The 17864-nt window shown below is 41.0% G+C and overlaps 1 protein-coding gene across 2 annotated transcripts in view; it reads right to left on the bottom strand.

Moving 5' to 3' along the window:
• Positions 1 to 17864, bottom strand: part of cdkal1 (CDK5 regulatory subunit associated protein 1-like 1) — a 611713-nt gene that overhangs the window by 434877 nt on the left and 158972 nt on the right. The window lies entirely within an intron of this gene.

Genomic DNA, 17864 nt, shown 5'->3' with positions numbered 1-17864 from the left:
TTGATAAAGACATTATTCAACAAATTAAAATATCTATACATTTAGTTGTGGCTACATGCAGCAAAGTAGCCAAAATTAAATTACACATGTGAAAAACAATACAAAAATAAGAATGATTCATCATGAAAAACAGAACGTTTGGTCCTCTCAATGTAGACTGATTTGTTAAAATCCAAAACTAATTCAAGCCAAATATTTTATGCCAAAAAAGCTAATCCATATCCAGAGTCAATGCTCAAATATTTCAAATATTATTCAGGTCAGTCATATTGTAAAAACAGAAATCTTGCATATAAGATCCCTTTTTAATTATAAAATAGAGTAAAGCATGTGCATACATGTGTGAAAGGGGTGTTTATTTGAGTCTCTCTTCATGTCACCTCCATTTAGTGGCAGGGAGATTTGAGACACTCGGTCTGTCTGACAAAAGCTTTTGTAGGCCCTGCCCAGACTCCACCATGAATCTTTAATAATGAAGCCTCCTGACAGCTGGAAGCAGAAAGGGAGGGATGAAGAGAGGAATTGAGGGGAAGGGGGGCATGGATGTGCGGGAAGAATTAGCAGAAGAGGAGGAGGAGGAAGAGGAGGAGCAATGAAACTGGATGCAAACTGTCAGTTGTGTTTTGATTCAGAGTGTGTTTGGATTCTTCAGCAAAACAAAGACTGAGGTAGAGGAGAGGTGTGTGTGTGTGCGTGCGTGCGTGCGTTCTTGTTTTTCTACCATTCTTGAAACACCAACAAGGAAAAGTACCTTTCATATGAGGTCTGGTGAACAAGTTAGGACCGAAATCATGGTCCCAATACAGAAAACCATTGCATCTAAATATAAAATGTTTTCATTAGCACCCCTGCTGGTGAAATCTATCAAAATTAGGGTGGTCCAAAAAAGGAAAGATTTTTTTAATTGTCTGTCTATCTGTGTTGGCCCTGTGATGAGCTGGCAACTTGTCCAGGGCGTACCCCGCCTTCCGCCCGAATGCAGCTGAGAGAGGCTCCAGCACCCCGCGGCCCCAGAAGGGACAAGCGGTAGAAAATAGATGGATGGATGGACTGTGTGTCGGTTTTAAAAGTGCTCCCCCTCTTGTCACCACATGAAATAAGTGTGTGTAAAAATTGAAATGCTCCCCCTTCTACCAAAATTAATTAAAAAAAATATATATATACAAACATACTGTAATAACTAGAAGTAAATAATAAAGATTAAAATCCAATTACATGTTTTTTTAAATGAACTAAAAGCAGTCTTTTTCTCACAATGTTTCGACTTCTTTTGTTTCCCAATTTTTTCTGTTTCTGTAATATTGCAATATATTCTCGTAAAATCATGACTTCGTTATATCTAATTCCATCCATCCATGTTCTACCGCTTATTCCCTTTTAGGGGTCGCGGGGGGCGCTGGCGCCTATCTCAGCTACAATCGGGCGGAAGGCGGGGTACACCCTGGACAAGTCGCCACCTCGTCGCAGGGCCAACACAGATAGACAACATTCACACTCACATTCACACACTAGGGCCAATTTAGTGTTGCCAATCAACCTATCCCCAGGTGCATGTTTTTGGATGTGGGAGGAAGCCAGAGTACCCGGAGGGAACCCACGTATTTTTTAATGCAAAATAGTGACAATGGTCATATAAAATTATGACTTATCAAAATATTGGCAATTTTTTTTTTGTTTTTGTGTAAGTGACATTTTTTGAGTTAAACTAGGACTTTTGTCATTTTTGCCAAGTAAAATTCTGATTATTATTATATTGCCAATTTTTCAGTTTTCTTTTAAAATTGAGAATTTTGTCGAGTAAAATTGTCAAAATTGTAAGCTTTTTTGTAAAATTGTGACGGTTTATCAAAATATTGCACAAATGTTCAGTTTTTCTTGTAAAATCTTGACTTGTGTTGAGTAAAATTACAACTTTTATTATAATACTGCCAAAATTGTAAGTTTTTCTTGTGAAATTGTGACCTTTTTCTTTTGAAATTCCAACAATTTTTTTTCACAACAACCTTTTTTATGTTTGCATAGTATATATATATTATTAATGTTGTAATTACAAATCTTTATATATCTAAAAAGAGTCGTCCTAAAGAGGTAGGTATATTTCAGATGTCTCAAGAAGGTAACAAATACAAGAACGTGTGTGTGTGTGTGTGTGTGTGTGTGTGTGTGTGTGTGTGTGTGTGTGTGTGTGTGTGTGCGTGTGCGTGTGCGTGTTTCTGTGTAAGCGTAGACGGGGAAAAAAGGGACAGGACACATTGAAAGAAGACAAACAACTCAATTCATCACAGAAACAAATGACAGGGGTGGATGAAAGCAAAAGTTATTGAGAGATGACTGGCGTGTGGAAGTTTAGGTTCTTTTAGCAGCACAACGTATCTGATATACTTGTGCACATTATGAAACAAATATATTAACGCATAAAAAAACTGAGACACTTAACCAAATATGGTGTCCATTCATTATGTAAAAGTCACATTGTTTAGATCTTTCTTTTATCTTTCTCCTACATTGAGGGGAGGTTTAACAAGCATGGTACTGAATTTGTGTGATTCCTTCTTGTTATATATACATAAATATTAGCAGACATGGAGTTAAGTTTATCATGAAGCTACAAAAAATACAAGAAAACATAAAAATTCAACCAAATGTTCTTGCCTTCAAAACATATGTTCTATAACGCACTATTGTTAACCTGTATTATACACCTGTTGTGAAGACTCTTCTTCGGCATTGTAATGCCGGTGTAGTTTTCCCGTGGATGCGTCGAAGCAGAACACAGCAAAGGTAAGATAAAGGGTATTTAATAACAAAAGTCTATGAACAAAAATACTGGTGTAAAGAGAAAAAGTAAACAAAAGACGCTAGCGTGAAAGCTAGGCTAAAACAAGGAAAACTAGAACTTGGTACGAGGACACAAAAGAGTAAACAAAACATTTAGCATGAAAGCTAGACAATAAAGTGGCTTGGCGTGAGAGCTAGCGAGAAAATACATACGAATGATGAGAGTCGTCACTGATGCGCGTGGGCAAATTAGGATCCGAGAATGAGTGAACAGAAAAGGTGAGCTTAAATAGGAGGGTGATAATTATTAGCAGGTGTGCGGGGCGAGACTAGCAGGTGGACTGATGTGTAACCATAGTGATGGATAAAAACAGGAAATAAACGGGTCAGACAGAGAATGAAAAAACAAACACGTGAAGATCTGAGCAGCAGATCGCAACAGTATTCCCCCCCAACAAAAGACAGATACCAGATGTCTTAAAAAAACAAACAAAACTTGAACCCCCTCCCCAAAACCAGAAAGTTCACAAACGAAGGGAGGGCGGAGGGAGGCCACGGTGGAGGGTCGCCAGATCGCATGTCCCCGAATCCACCGAGGACACATCATGTGGCGGCGGCGGGTGGAACGCTGCTGCCGAAAAAGTTTTGGCGGGCGACCTCGAAAAGGCCACATTAGTGGCCGCCTCGCAGGATGAGGTGCCCGGCGAGGCGGACGACCCGGGCACGGCCACATCCGTGGCCGACATGGAGGAGGGAGTATCTGGCGAGGAGGGTGACCTCGCAGAGGCCACGCCCGTGGTCGACGTGGTGGACGACGCCTCAGCACCGAAATCCCAGCAGGCTTGGAAGCAGCAGACGAGGGTGCGGGGACTGCAGCCAAAGCAGGCCCGAGTGCAGCTGGCGAGGATGATGCGGGTGCTGCAGCCGAAGAAGGCGTCGGAGGCGGCCTGGGAGCCGCAGGAGTCGTCGGAGGCGGCCTGGGAGCCGCAGGAGTCGTCGGAGGCGGCCTGGGAGCCGCAGGAGTCGTCGGAGGCGGCCTGGGAGCCGCAGGAGTCGTCGGAGGCGGCCTGGGAGCCGCAGGAGTCGTCGGAGGCGGCCTGGGAGCCGCAGGAGTCGTCGGTGGCGCTGGTGTGGGCTCCAGCCCCGTCGTCGACGCTGGTGTGGGCTCCAGCCCCGTCGTCGACGCTGGTGTGGGCTCCAGCTCTGGAGCTGTTGCTGGAGTCGGCTCCAGCTTTGGAGCTGTTGCTGGAGTCAGCTCCAGCTTTGGAGCTGTTGCTGGAGTCGGCTCCAGCTTTGGAGCTGTTGCTGGAGTCGGCTCCAGCTTTGGAGCTGTTGCTGGAGTGAGATTCAGGTTAAAGTCTGTAATTGGTATGAGAACCAGTTCTGGGTCGGAGGCTGGTGTGAGAACCAGGCTAACATCAGTTTCTGGTGCGAGAACCAGACTAGAGTTCAAAACTGGTGTGAGAACCAGGCCCGAAAAAGCTGCTGGTGTGTGAACCAGGCGAGAGTCGAATTCTGGCGTGAAAACCAGGTTAGTGTCATGTGCTGGTGTGAGAACCAGACTGGGAGCAGGTGTCGGCTTCAGCCGAGGAGCAGGTGTCGGCTTCAGCCGAGGAGCAGGTGTCGGCTTCAGCCGAGGAGCAGGTGTCGGCTTCAGCCGAGGAGCAGGTGTCGGCTTCAGCCGAGGAGCAGGTGTCGGCTTCAGCCGAGGAGCAGGTGTCGGCTTCAGCCGAGGAGCAGGTGTCGGCTTCAGCCGAGGAGCAGGTGTCGGCTTCAGCCGAGGAGCAGGAGTCGGCTTCAGCCGAGGAGCAGGAGTCGGCTTCAGCCGAGGAGCAGGAGTCGGCTTCAGCCGAGGAGCAGGAGTCGGCTTCAGCCGAGGAGCAGGAGTCGGCTTCAGCCGAGGAGCAGGCACAGGGGTCTGCCGAGGAGAACTAGGGGACTGGCTGTGAGCAGGACTAGGACTATGATGAGTGATAAGACAAACACTAGGACTCGGGCAAGGACTTGAGAGAGGACCAGGACTTACAATCACACTAGTGCTTTGAGAAGGGCTTGGGCAACGACCAGGACTTACAGTCATACCAGGGCTTGGGCAAGAACTAGGACAAACGGTCAAACTAGGGCTTGGGCAAGGACTGGGACTAACAATCAAACTGGTGCTCGGGCAAGGACTAGGACAAAGACTAGGACTTACAGTAACACTGGGGCTCGGACAAGAACTTGGGTAAGGACTAGGGTTCGGACTAAGACCACGAGGGGAATCAGTACTAATATTACAAAGGCAAGAAACAAGACTCGGGACCGGACTCGAAACAGGACTCGGACTACGGATCAGTCTACGAGTGGAACTAGGACGACTACGAGAAAGACTAGGACTACAACTAGAATCAGAACGGAAACTCGGACCAGGACTTGGACTACGACTCAGTCTACAAGTCGGTCTACGAGTAGGACTAGAGCATGGGCTACGAAGAAGGCTGGGACTCGAACTCTGAGAGAGACTGTGACTAAAACTAGAACTAGGGCACAGACGGAACACAGGTGGAGGAGGTCTAAGAGGGCGTGACTTGACCGGGGTGAACACCGGTGGAGGAGGTCTAGGAGGCCGTAGTGGTATAACAGGGGTAAACACCGGTGGTGGAGGTCTAGGAGGCTTAGTAGTTTTAAGAAGAGGTAGCGTCTGCCCTACCTCCGCAACACAGCTATAGGCCGTAGCCCCCCCCTCCAGACGGGAATCCCAGACCCGTTCCCTGTGGTCAGGGACTGACCATAAGGGAGGGTGGTGGGAGGTTTGGAGGCAGGCAGACCCCTCCCCTCTATATTGTCCAGAGTGTCCCTTTGAAAAGGGAGAAAAAACCTTGGACTTGGGCAGAGAATGAGGTTTAAACGGTGGGTTAGAAGAAAAACTAGGTGACTGAGGTTGACTAGAATAATAAGAAAAAATATCCTGATACTTTTGTATCTTCTTATTAATGTTATTGTCATTTGAAAATGGCTGAGAAAACGAATCTTCCCCAAAAAATTCCTTGTTGATGACGTCATCATCGGAAGACGGGTTTGCGTTACCGGGGGGCGTCGACGAAATGACGTCATCTGCGCGGGACACAAGTTGGGAATTTGCCCAGTCGGTAAAACTGTTAGCAAAGTGTGTTATTGGGTCCCCAAACAATGGTGTAGGGGTTTTGTGTGCTGACTGTAGGTTGCTGTGTTCGTGAGGAGGGAGACATGGAGTGGGCAAGTCACTGTCGCCCGACGAAGCCATACTTCGCGGCTTCCGCCTACGCGGACGAGCGCGAGCGCTGCGGGAGGGAAACTCACCGCTCCCGGAAGCATCGATCGGAACCAGTTTTCCCTCCAGGTCCCACATCATGCTTTCGTCTGGATTGCATCGGAGAGTTTCAGCCTCCATCGCTCGGAATACCCTCCATGTGCCTTCGTCGAAGGTCTCCTCGTGGTTGCCAGACGCGGAAAAACTTTTTAATGCTCGGATCCTACTGTGAAGACTCTTCTTCGGCATTGTAATGCCGGTGTAGTTTTCCCGTGGATGCGTCGAAGCAGAACACAGCAAAGGTAAGATAAAGGGTATTTAATAACAAAAGTCTATGAACAAAAATACTGGTGTAAAGAGAAAAAGTAAACAAAAGACGCTAGCGTGAAAGCTAGGCTAAAACAAGGAAAACTAGAACTTGGTACGAGGACACAAAAGAGTAAACAAAACATTTAGCATGAAAGCTAGACAATAAAGTGGCTTGGCGTGAGAGCTAGCGAGAAAATACATACGAATGATGAGAGTCGTCACTGATGCGCGTGGGCAAATTAGGATCCGAGAATGAGTGAACAGAAAAGGTGAGCTTAAATAGGAGGGTGATAATTATTAGCAGGTGTGCGGGGCGAGACTAGCAGGTGGACTGATGTGTAACCATAGTGATTGATAAAAACAGGAAATAAACGGGTCAGACAGAGAATGAAAAAACAAACACGTGAAGATCTGAGCAGCAGATCGCAACACCTGTACCTTATATACTTTTAAATATTTTACCTGTAAAAAAAAACAACAACTGTTAGCACTCCGCAAAATTGCAACAAAAAAAAAAGACAAACTTATTGATATCATCCAATGTTAATATATTTTTCTTTTTAAATTGTTCTTATCCTGACAGTTTTAAAGCATCTGTACTCAAAACCTAAAGCAACTAAAGATTCATTTAAAATTGTATTAACATACCAAGCAAATAAGAAAGCAGATTAAATACAGTGAACATAAAAAAATAATAACCGTTTTTAATACAGAGTAAAATAAATGTTTAAAAAAAAAGGAAAATAACATAACTAGAGCTGCCACGATTTCACGGTTAAATCTATTAATTTGGTTAGAAAAAAAGCTTTGATTTGTAACTGTTTTTCTTAATGATTCATTTAAAGAGTTTATAAAACAAAAAATAATTCAGACCGCATGAAACTTAAACTACACCGACAGCCAGTACGTCTCCATGCACTAAATTAGTCAGATTTCTCAAATAGTTCCGCTCTAAATAAGAATTCTACAACCAATGGAAATGCCTAAGTCCAATTCTGTTTGGTTTTCGAAAAGTCGGACTAACACACCTGGATTATACGATTGAAAACTACATCTATCGACCACCAGAGGGGACACTTAGTAAGGCGCATGCTCCAGTCTGAGCGTGCAGGATACAACCCGGAAGCAGATATCATTCAATAAAAATAATTTTTTATTAGAGATGTCCGATAATGGCTTTTTTACCGAGATCCGATATTCCGATATTGTTCAACTCTTCATTACCGATACCAACCGATACCGATGTATACAGTTGTGGAATTAACACATTATTATGCCTCATTTTGTTGTGATGCCCTGCTGGATGCATTAAACAATGTAACAAGGTTTTCCAAAATAAATCAACTCAAGTTATGGGGAAAAAAAGTCCAACATGGCACAGCCATATTTCTAATTGAAGTCACAAAGTGCATTTTTTTTTTTAACATGCCTCAAAAAAGCAACTTGGAATTTGGGACATGCTCTCTCTGAGAGAGACTATGAGGAGATTGAGGTGGGCGGGGTTGGAGCGGGCAGGGTTGAGGTATGGAGGGGGAGGGATTAGTGGGGTGGGGGTATATATTGTAGCGTCCAGGAAGAGTTAGTGCTGCAAGGGGTTCTGGGTATATGTTCTGTTGTGTTTATGTTGTGCTATGGTGCAGATGTTTTCTGAAATGTGTTTGTCATTCTTGTTTGGTGTGGGTTCAGTGTGGTGCATATTTGTAACAGTGTTAAAGGCCTACTGAAACCCACTACTACCGACCACGCAGTCTGATAGTTTATATATCAATGATGAAATATTAACATTGCAACACATGCCAATACGGCCGGTTTAGTTTACTAAATTACAATTTTAAATTTCCCACGGAGTTTCTAGTTGAAAACGTTGCGGAATGATGACGCGTGTGCGTGAGTCTGGAGTTGGAGGGGACATATTAGCGCAGCACCACAAGGGGCTAAAAGTCGTCCGATTTAATAGCATAATTACACAGTATTTTGGACATCTGTGTTGCTGAATCTTTTGCAATTTGTTTAATTAATAATGGAGAAGTCAAAGTAGAAAGATGGAGGTGGGAAGCTTTAGCCTTTAGCCACACAAACACACAGTGTTTCCTTGTTTAAAATTCCCGGAGGTGAAGCTTTACTATGGATCAGAGCGGTCAAGCGAACATGGATCCCGACCACTTGTCAACCAGCAGGTTTCGGTGAGAAAATTGTGGTAAAAAGTATCCTCTTACCAGAGATAAGCGGAACTTTTGTCGTGCTGCTGCTGCCGTGACTAATTCCCTCAGAGACTGGCGTCAAGACACCCGTGGACACACCCCTCCGACTATCAGGTACTATATAATCTCACTAAAACACTAGCAACACAATAGAAAGATAAGAGATTTCCCCGAATTATCCTTGTAAATGTGTCTAAAAACATCTGAATCGTTCACAATGCAATCACCTTTTATTTTTTATTTTTTTTACTTAATTTTTTTTTTTCTAGTCCTTTGCTATCAATATCCTCAGCCACAAATCTTTCATTCTCACTCAAATTAATGGGGAAATTGTCGTTTTCTTGGTCCGACTAGCTCTTTTGATTGGAGGCTCCCATTATAAACAATGGGAGGATGTGAGGAGCACTCACATGGGTGACGTCATCGTCGGCGACTTCCGGTAAAGGCAGGGCTTTTTAATTAGCGACCAAAAGTTGCGAACTTTATCGCCGATGTTCTCCACTAAATCCTTTCACCAAAAATATGGCAATATCGCGAAATGATTAAGTATGACACATAGAATGGACTTGCTATCCCCAAATCTCATTTCAGTAGGCCTTTAAAGTTGTTTATACAGCCACCCTCAGTGTGACCTGTATGGCTGTCGACCAAGTATGCGTGGCATTCACTTGTGTGTGTGAAAAGCCATAGATGTTATGTGATTGGGCCGGCACGCAAAGGCAATGCCTTCAAGGTTTATTGGTGCTCTGTACTTCTCCCTACGTCTGTGTACCACTCCGTACAGCGGCAATTTAAAACGTCATAAATTTTACTTTTTGAAACTGATACCGATAATTTACGATATAACATTTTAAAGCATTTATCAGCCGATAATACCGGCAGCCTGATATTATCGGACATCTCTAATTAAAAGTAGGATTATATAAATTCTACCTCTTCCGACTCCTTTACAGACTGTTTGTGTTACAGATTGCGCACAGGAAGTGAACAAATAAATGTGATAGCAATTGTAGCAAAAGTAGGATTAGAAGTAGGATTATATAAATTCTGCCTCTTCCGACTCCTTTTCAGACATGTTGTGATGAGAAACAGTAATTATGCAGTGTATCATATAAGGGCTGCACAATTATGGCCAAACAATAATCACAATTATCTTTATTGATATTGAAATCACGATTATTTACTGTTAATTAAAACATTTGAATGCACTTTCAAATGGTATGTGAACTTGGCTTTCATTTCTAAATCAAACTATAAAAACTATTTAATAATAATACAAGATAAAAGATACAAAAGACAAAGGCTAACTAAAATAAATATGCCATTGCGAAGTGCGATCAAACAGCCCGGGCAAGTAAAAAAAACAAGATAATGTACGAAAGTCACGTACAAAGGAAGACATTCATTGTACAGCCCACAGTATACTGTGAATAGGAAATGTTTTTCGCAAAATAAAACGGTATTACATCCCTTATTTTGGCAAGTATTTAAGAAATGGATGGATACAGGGTCCCTCTGTGCACGGTTGATATTACGGTTGTCTGTATTTTGTAGCTGTTCGTAGGGGCTTTGCGCCGGAGCTGGGTTGAAAAAAGAAGAGATGTTGGGTTAATGCTAAATGTGTCTTCGCAACTCGATAATTTGTTTGGATGTGCACACTAATGCAGCTTTGCGGTGCAACTTGTCGTGATGTTTGTGGGGTGGCATAGCTTGGTTGGTAGAGTGGCCGTGCCAGCAACTAGTCACTGCCATTGTGTCCTTGGGCAAGACACTTTACCCACCTGCTCCCAGTGCCACCCACACTGGTTTAAATGTAACTTAGATATTGGGTGTCACTATGTAAAGCGCTTTGAGTCACTTGAGAAAAGCGCTATATAAATATAATTCAATTCACTTCATTGCTTCATTTGCGCGAGAGCATTTCCGGGTTTTGTGAAACGAGTGCCTAGACAACAGCGAGGAGTGCGGTCGTGTTCCTGGGTTAAAATGCGCGCCTATTGGTACCATGTGGGTCAGTGGTTCTCAAATGGGGGTACGCGTACGCCTGGGGGTTCTTGAAGGTATGCCAAGGGGTATGAGATTTTTTTTTAAATATTCTAAAAATAGCAACAATTCAAAAATCATTTATAAATATATTTCTTGAAAAATACTTCAACAAAATATGAATGTAAGTTCATAAACTGTGAAAAGAAATGCAAAAATGCAATATTCAGTGTTGACAGCTAGATTTTTTGTGGACATGTTCCATAAGTATTGATGTTAAAGATTTCTTTTTTTGTGAAGAAATGTTTAGAATTAAGTTCATGAATCCAGATGGATCTCTATTACGATCCCCAAAGAGGGCACTTTATTTATAATTGAATCACTTGTTTATTTTTCAACAAGTTTTTAGGTATTTTTATATCTTTTTTTTCCGAATAGTTCAAGAAAGACCACTACAAATGAGCAATATTTTGCACTGTTATACAATTTAATAAATCAGAAACTGCTGTATTTTACTTCATCTCTTTTTTTCAACCAAAAATGCTTTGCTCCGATTAGGGGGTACTTGAATTAAAAAAAAGTTCACAGGGGGTACATCACTGAAAAAAGGTTGAAAACCACTGATGTGGGTAACCCTGCCGGTGGGGAGGGCACCTATGTAATAATGCATTTATTTTTTCTAATATTTTCGAAAAGGACAAGCGTCAGGAAATGGATGGATGAATGGATTTTCGGGAGCTACTGGCTCTGTTGTCACTCAATCGCTCTTACAAGTCCACTGTCTACCAGTCGCCCCCTGGTGGTTGGCTAACTGTTGATTGTGAACATGCTTGGTTTGAAATGCAAAGGAGACAATTTTTATTTAATGTTATAATCACCGATAATCACCCTCAATTAACCGGAGCAGCCAAAATCGTGGTTACGATTAAAATTTGAATAACTGTGCAGCCCTATTTCAGAGTGTAAATGTATCCATGTTTAAAATAAATTACTCCCACAACCATACATACTATCAACTGTCAGCTTTTAGCTCGATTTTTCAAATCCTTTCTGGCTAGCATGGCGTTGTAACCATGGAGTAAGCAACTATTGTAAACAACAAAAAAGTAAAGAAAAACAAAACACACCAGCAAAGTTACGGTTTGATACTGGCTGAACTAAGTCCTGGGGAAGTCTCGTGAGATTTACCAACATCCTACTTAAGTCAAGCATGGCGGTGACTTTTAAAGACATATTTGTTCCGAAATATAAAAAGTCTTAGAATTTCAAGGTTCTACGATGAGAAAATGGCGACAGAAAACATTGTAGCTTGTTCTCCTTATAAAATACTTATGACACACTGGCATCACACACACACACGCACGCACACACCGTCGGCGTACGCCTGCATAATTCACACAATTTCCTGCCAAAACATGCCAAACATTTCTATAATACGCTACTCGCCCCCTACGTATGGACATCGCTGACACAGAGAGTAAGCAGGCAGCGTCCGAGTCGCAGTCTCATTCCTTCGGGGGTAGGGGGATTCGGGACAAGCTGCACGCTGTTCCTGGGTGAGATGACATGGAATAGGATTTTGCGGTGCAGTTGCCGTAGTGATATTTTTGAGCCCAACTGAGCACACGCTGCCAGTGACCCGGACCAGAGCGGCTGTCCCCCAAGATCAGAGAACGAGGGGTTTGTGTTAGTTTGTGTGCGTGTGTGAGTTTACAGGAACATTTCTTTGGCATTGAGCCTTACCATACCTCGTCAACTTTTGTATCGCTGATCTCCATTGCCTGAAGACCACACGCATGCATGCACACCCATACACAGGGTATTAACAAACCACATGCCTTCAACATACTGTACAAACGCATGCCAATAGTCACGGATGGCGATGTAAAATGCTATGCATACATGTATGACCTCTGTGGTATATATATATATATTTATACATGGTAGGGAGGATGCACTGTACATACAAGTTTTTAACAGCTGAGTGGACGCAGTAAATCAGTCAAATTAGACCAGACAAAAATGTCTGACCGAATTGATCAGGTTGACTTGGATAAGCCCTTTACTGTAAATACATCATGGAATGACTCAAGGCGAAAGCAGTGCATGACCTATATCCATAGTGGCATCTTTACCTTTATGAGAAGCTCCCATGTGAAAGAAAGCCAAACATTACAAGGACTCTAATAGTCTGTGGTATACATGAAACTTAAAGTAGAACAAAACAAATTGTAGAGAGTATAACCCCAAGAAAAATGTTATTTTGATAAGCCAACCCACAAGACCAACTGATATGCTGTGTTTACCATTTGTTAGCTTTTAAACTTTAAAAACAAGCCCACTCCAGAGTAGCATGCGCATGTGTGTGTTCCTGTCCTCTCAATGACTCGTCCTGCTGTGTGACACCACGGCTATATAGCAAAAGGCTACATAGTAGGGAACCAGATGAGTTCATTACACACACAGGCAACCATATGCTCCTTAATAGACTAGATGTGGTGCATCTTCTTAAATCCCCCACTAATATTGCAATTGCTACGTATTTTTTCATGTTTTTGTGTGTATCAATTATCAGTAAGGTTCAAAATATTGATTAGGAATAATTGTCCTCGTACTTTGTAAACAATTTGAGTTTGAACAGTTTCTTAAGGGAGTGTGATGATTTAAATCTACATTTACACATCATTGGGGTCTATATTGTCTGTAATAGTGAAGCCTTGTGTAAAGTTTGGGTAATTCTCGGTCCACAGTCACAATAGCCACGTGTACATGGACAAAATGTATTCAATTTGATCCATCCATCCATCCATCCATTTTCTACCGCATATTCCCTTTCGGGGTCGCGGGGGGCGCTGGCGCCTATCTCAGCTACAACCGGGCGGAAGGCGGGGTACACCCTGAACAAGTCTATTCAATTTGATCATAATTCGAATTAGACTGTGTGGAGGGGGCGTGGCCTGCGGGCATGCTGCGGAACAGGGTGTGCAAGGACTGGCCTCGAAGACAGCGACAGGTGAGTAGATGGCCCAGGTGGGCCTTGTTATCTAATTACCTATTGCCTTTATTAGCAGCAGCCAAGACGAGACAAGGTTGTTGGAGTCGGAGTCAGGGAGAGACTCGGGACTGAAACGAAAAACATATATTGCTGGAAAGCAATAGCTGCGTGTGTGCATGCAAATAAAAGACTATATTCAAACTATCTACGGGCTCCAGAAGATCTGTCAGCCAGGAGAACCCACCCAAGAGGGAAACCTTCAAAGACTGTTACTGTGTACATGAACCATATAAATAAAAAAAATTGATTATGACGTGTGTTTTCATGCATCTCACCTTAAATTGGAATAGTTTATTTTGACATGCGCAACATATATCGTGAACGAAAGTAGAAGAGCAGTGACTTCCGCTGTAAACAAACATGGCTATGAGCATTTCTGTTTGTCCACCATTGACACGTTATTTAATTATATTTTTTCCCTTTTAGTCGTTCCTTTCGTTTATTCTCTTACTGAAATTGAACTGTTCTGTGCCCCCCAGACCATACTTTTGTTTTTGCTGGTTTCAATGTAAGAGCAAGAAACTGAACAGTGTATAACAGTACTTATGTAAATGTTGAATGGGGGGAGACAGCAGGAGGAAAATTGCTTTATTCCGAGACTAATAAATTTAGTCCCCCTTCCACCACTAAAGTATAGCTGACATCAAAGACATGCGCAGTAAGGATATTTTTGACCCACATTTCGAAAGAAATGAGCTACAATCTAAATGACTATTTTGCATAAACCACACGTCTCAATCAGAAGGAAATTTTTATCCTAATGTGTGTGATCGGGTCGGAATAGCGTGTTGGCATGAAGTATTTTTAATCCGGTTAGGCTTCAATCCAATTAATTGTGTCCATGTACACCAGGGGTGTCCAAAGTGCAGCCCGGGGGTCATTTGCGGCCAGCAGGTCATTTTTTAACGACCCCACGGCACATTTTAAAAATAAGATTGAAAAAAATTAAAAACATAAAAAGTGGTACAAAAGAGCAAACAGGTGAAATGTAACAAGAAAATGTTGCAATGTTTACTCTAATAACACAAAGCTGCCATGCAAGTTGTTTCTTTGTTTAAAAAACATTAAGAAGTCAACACCAATGTCAGTTTGAATTATTGACCTATTTAAGGCTCCAATTACGTCATATTAAATATTCCACTTTGAGGTATATTTGGGGGAAAATTTCGCACATTTTGTGTTTGCCATATAAAAAACTGAGCTGATTTAATTTTTTTTAAAACAAACAAAAAACATAAACAACAATAAAACTTATAATTGACGGATTGATCTGAAGGAGATTGAGATTATCGTAATAAAAGTTAACAGTAAAAAAAATAATTATGATTTATTCTTTAACACTTTAATGAGTATGACCCTTTTAATCCCCAATAATTTTAGTGTGATTTGTTTTTAAGTGATTGCTAAAAAAAATAGTAATGAAATAAAATCAATGGTGTTATGAGTTATTGACCTTTTTAAGGCTCCAATTATTATATAATCTCGAATATTCCACTTAAAAATTGTATTGGGTAAAAAATATTGCATGTTTTTTGTTTTTTTCATAGAAAAAAACAGGGTTTTCTCTGACAAAAAGAGCACACAACTTAAATTTTTAAAAACGTTATATTGACAGATAGACCTAAAGTTGGTCTGGGGACAGCGTGACGAGGTTGGAAGAGTGGCCGTGCCAGCAACCAGAGGTTCCTGATTCAATCCCCACGTTCTACCAACCTCGTCACATCCGTGGTGTCCTTGAGCAAGACACTTCACCCTTGCTCCTGATGGGTCGTGGTTAGCAGCTACCGCCATCAGTGTGTGAATGTGTGTGTGGATGGGTGAATGTGGAAATAGTGTCAAAGCGCTTTGAGTATCTTGAAGGTAGAAAAGCATTATACAAGTATAACTTATTTATCTAAAGATTTAAAACTTGAATAATAAAAAAATAATAATAATACTGAATAATTACACATTTTTTATATTTTTTTGACCAAAACCGTTTGTGGCCCCCGGGATCAAGCCTGATTGGAGGCCGAAATGTACATTTTTTGTACAGATATTCAATTGGTTTTTAAAATAAAAAATATCAAAATGGCCCCCGCTTGCTTTGATGTTTGAGTGTGCGGCCCTCAGTGGAAAAAAGTTTGGACACCCCTGATGTACACACATAGCTAGTGAAAACCCTTTCTGCATGTACAGTGGGGCAAAAAAGTATTTAGTCAGCCACCGATTGTGCAAGTTCTCCCACTTAAAATGATGACAGAGGTCTGTAATTTTCATCATAGGTACATTTCAACTGTGAGAGACAGAATGTGGGAAAAAAATCCAGGAATTCACATGGTAGGAATTTTAATTAATTTATTTGTAAATTATGGTGGAAAATAAGTATTTGGTCAACCATTCAAAGCTCTCACTGATGGAAGGAGGTTTTGGCTCAAAATGTCACGATACATGGCCCCATTCATTCTTTCCTTAACACGGAACAATCGTCCTGTCCTCTTAGTAGAAAAACAGCCCCAAAGCATGATGTTTCCGCCCCCATGCTTCCTCCAAACAAGAAGAGTTGAGTTTATACCAAAAAGTTCTATTTTGGTTTCATCTGACCACGTGACATTCTCCCAATCCTCTGCTGTATCCGACTGCCTCTTGGTAATGTTGCAATTTTCCATGCCAACAAAGCAAGCATGCCTGATTGAAAACACTAACGTACGTCAGGCTCTTCTTTTTAAAATGTGCTAGCTTCATGCTAATTTACTTTAGATTTGCCATATACACACTATAAATTTGCATTAGCAATTTTACATGGCGATTTCACCACCTTCGAATTCGGTAACAAAAACTACAACTCAGATGCGCATTACAATAAAACAGCTGGTGTGTAATAAGCACAATGATTATAGCTTAAAGACTTGGTAGGACACAATATAGGACAACACAGTCACATTAGTTTCATGACAAACACTACTCTCTGAATCGCATCACACCATAGCCTATTCACCAGGGGTCACCAACGCGGTGCCCGCGGGCGCCAGGTAGCCCGTAAGGACCAGATGAGTAGCCCGCTGGCCTGTTCTAAAAATAGCTCAAATAGCAGCACTTACCAGTGAGCTGCCTCTATTTTTTTTAAATTGTATTTATTTACTAGCAAGCTGGTCTCGCTTTGCTCGACATTTTGAATTCTAAGAGAGACAAAACTCAAATAAAATGTAAAAATCCAAGAAAATATTTTCAAAACTTAGTCTTCACTTGTTTAAATAAATTCATTTATTTTTTTACTTTGCTTCTTGTAACTTTCAGAAAGACCATTTTAGAGACAAAATATAACTTTAAAAATTATTTTAGGATTTTCAAACCCATATACCTTTTTACCTTTTAAATTCCTTCCTCTTCTTTTCTGACAATTTAAATCAATGTTCAAGTATTTTTATTTTTTATTGTAAAGAATAATAAATACATTTTAATTTAATTCTTCATTTTAGCTTCTGTTTTTTCGACGAAGAATATTTGTGAAATATTTCTTCAAACTTATGATTAAAATTCAAAAAAAATATTCTGGCAAATCTAGAATCAAATTTAAATCTTATTTCAAGGTCTTTTGAATTTGTCTTTGTTAGAAAAATAACTTTGTCCAATTTGTTATATATTCTAACAAACAAAGTGCAGATTGAATTTTAACCTATTTAGAACATGTCATCAAAATTGTAAAATAAATCTTGATCAGGAAAAATGACTAATGATGTTCCATAAATAAGTTTTTTAATTTTTTCAAAAAGATTCAATTTAGTTTTTCTCTTCTTTTTTTTCGGTGGAATTTTGAATTGTAAAGAATCGAAATTGAAGATAAACTATGTTTCAAAATTCAATTTTTGTTTTTTTTCCTGTTTTCTCCTCTTTTAAACCGGTCTCTGTTGTTTTTTTCATCATTTATTCTCTACAAAAAACCTTCCGTAAAAGAAAAAAAATGTACGACGGAACGACAGACAGAAATACCCATTTTTTTATATATATACATTTATTTATTAAAGGTAAATTGAGCAAATTGGCTATTTTTGGCAATTTATTTAAGTGTGTATCAAACTGGTAGCCCGTCGCATTAATCAGTACCCAAGAAGTAGCTCTTGGTTTCAAAAAGGTTGGTGACCCCTGCTATACACTAATGCAATCTAACATCTTGGAATTGCTCCATGCAAAGTCTGCTGTATAATACTTACAAAAGAGACCCAGAGGTGTATGAAATAAAAATATAACAAATGGACAGCACGGTTATTACTATCAGCCCACATTTTATTTC

The sequence above is a fragment of the Nerophis ophidion genome, linkage group LG11 (assembly GCF_033978795.1).
Source record: "Nerophis ophidion isolate RoL-2023_Sa linkage group LG11, RoL_Noph_v1.0, whole genome shotgun sequence".
Lineage (NCBI taxonomy): Eukaryota > Metazoa > Chordata > Actinopteri > Syngnathiformes > Syngnathidae > Nerophis > Nerophis ophidion.
This window is presented reverse-complemented; position numbering and strand designations above follow the sequence as displayed.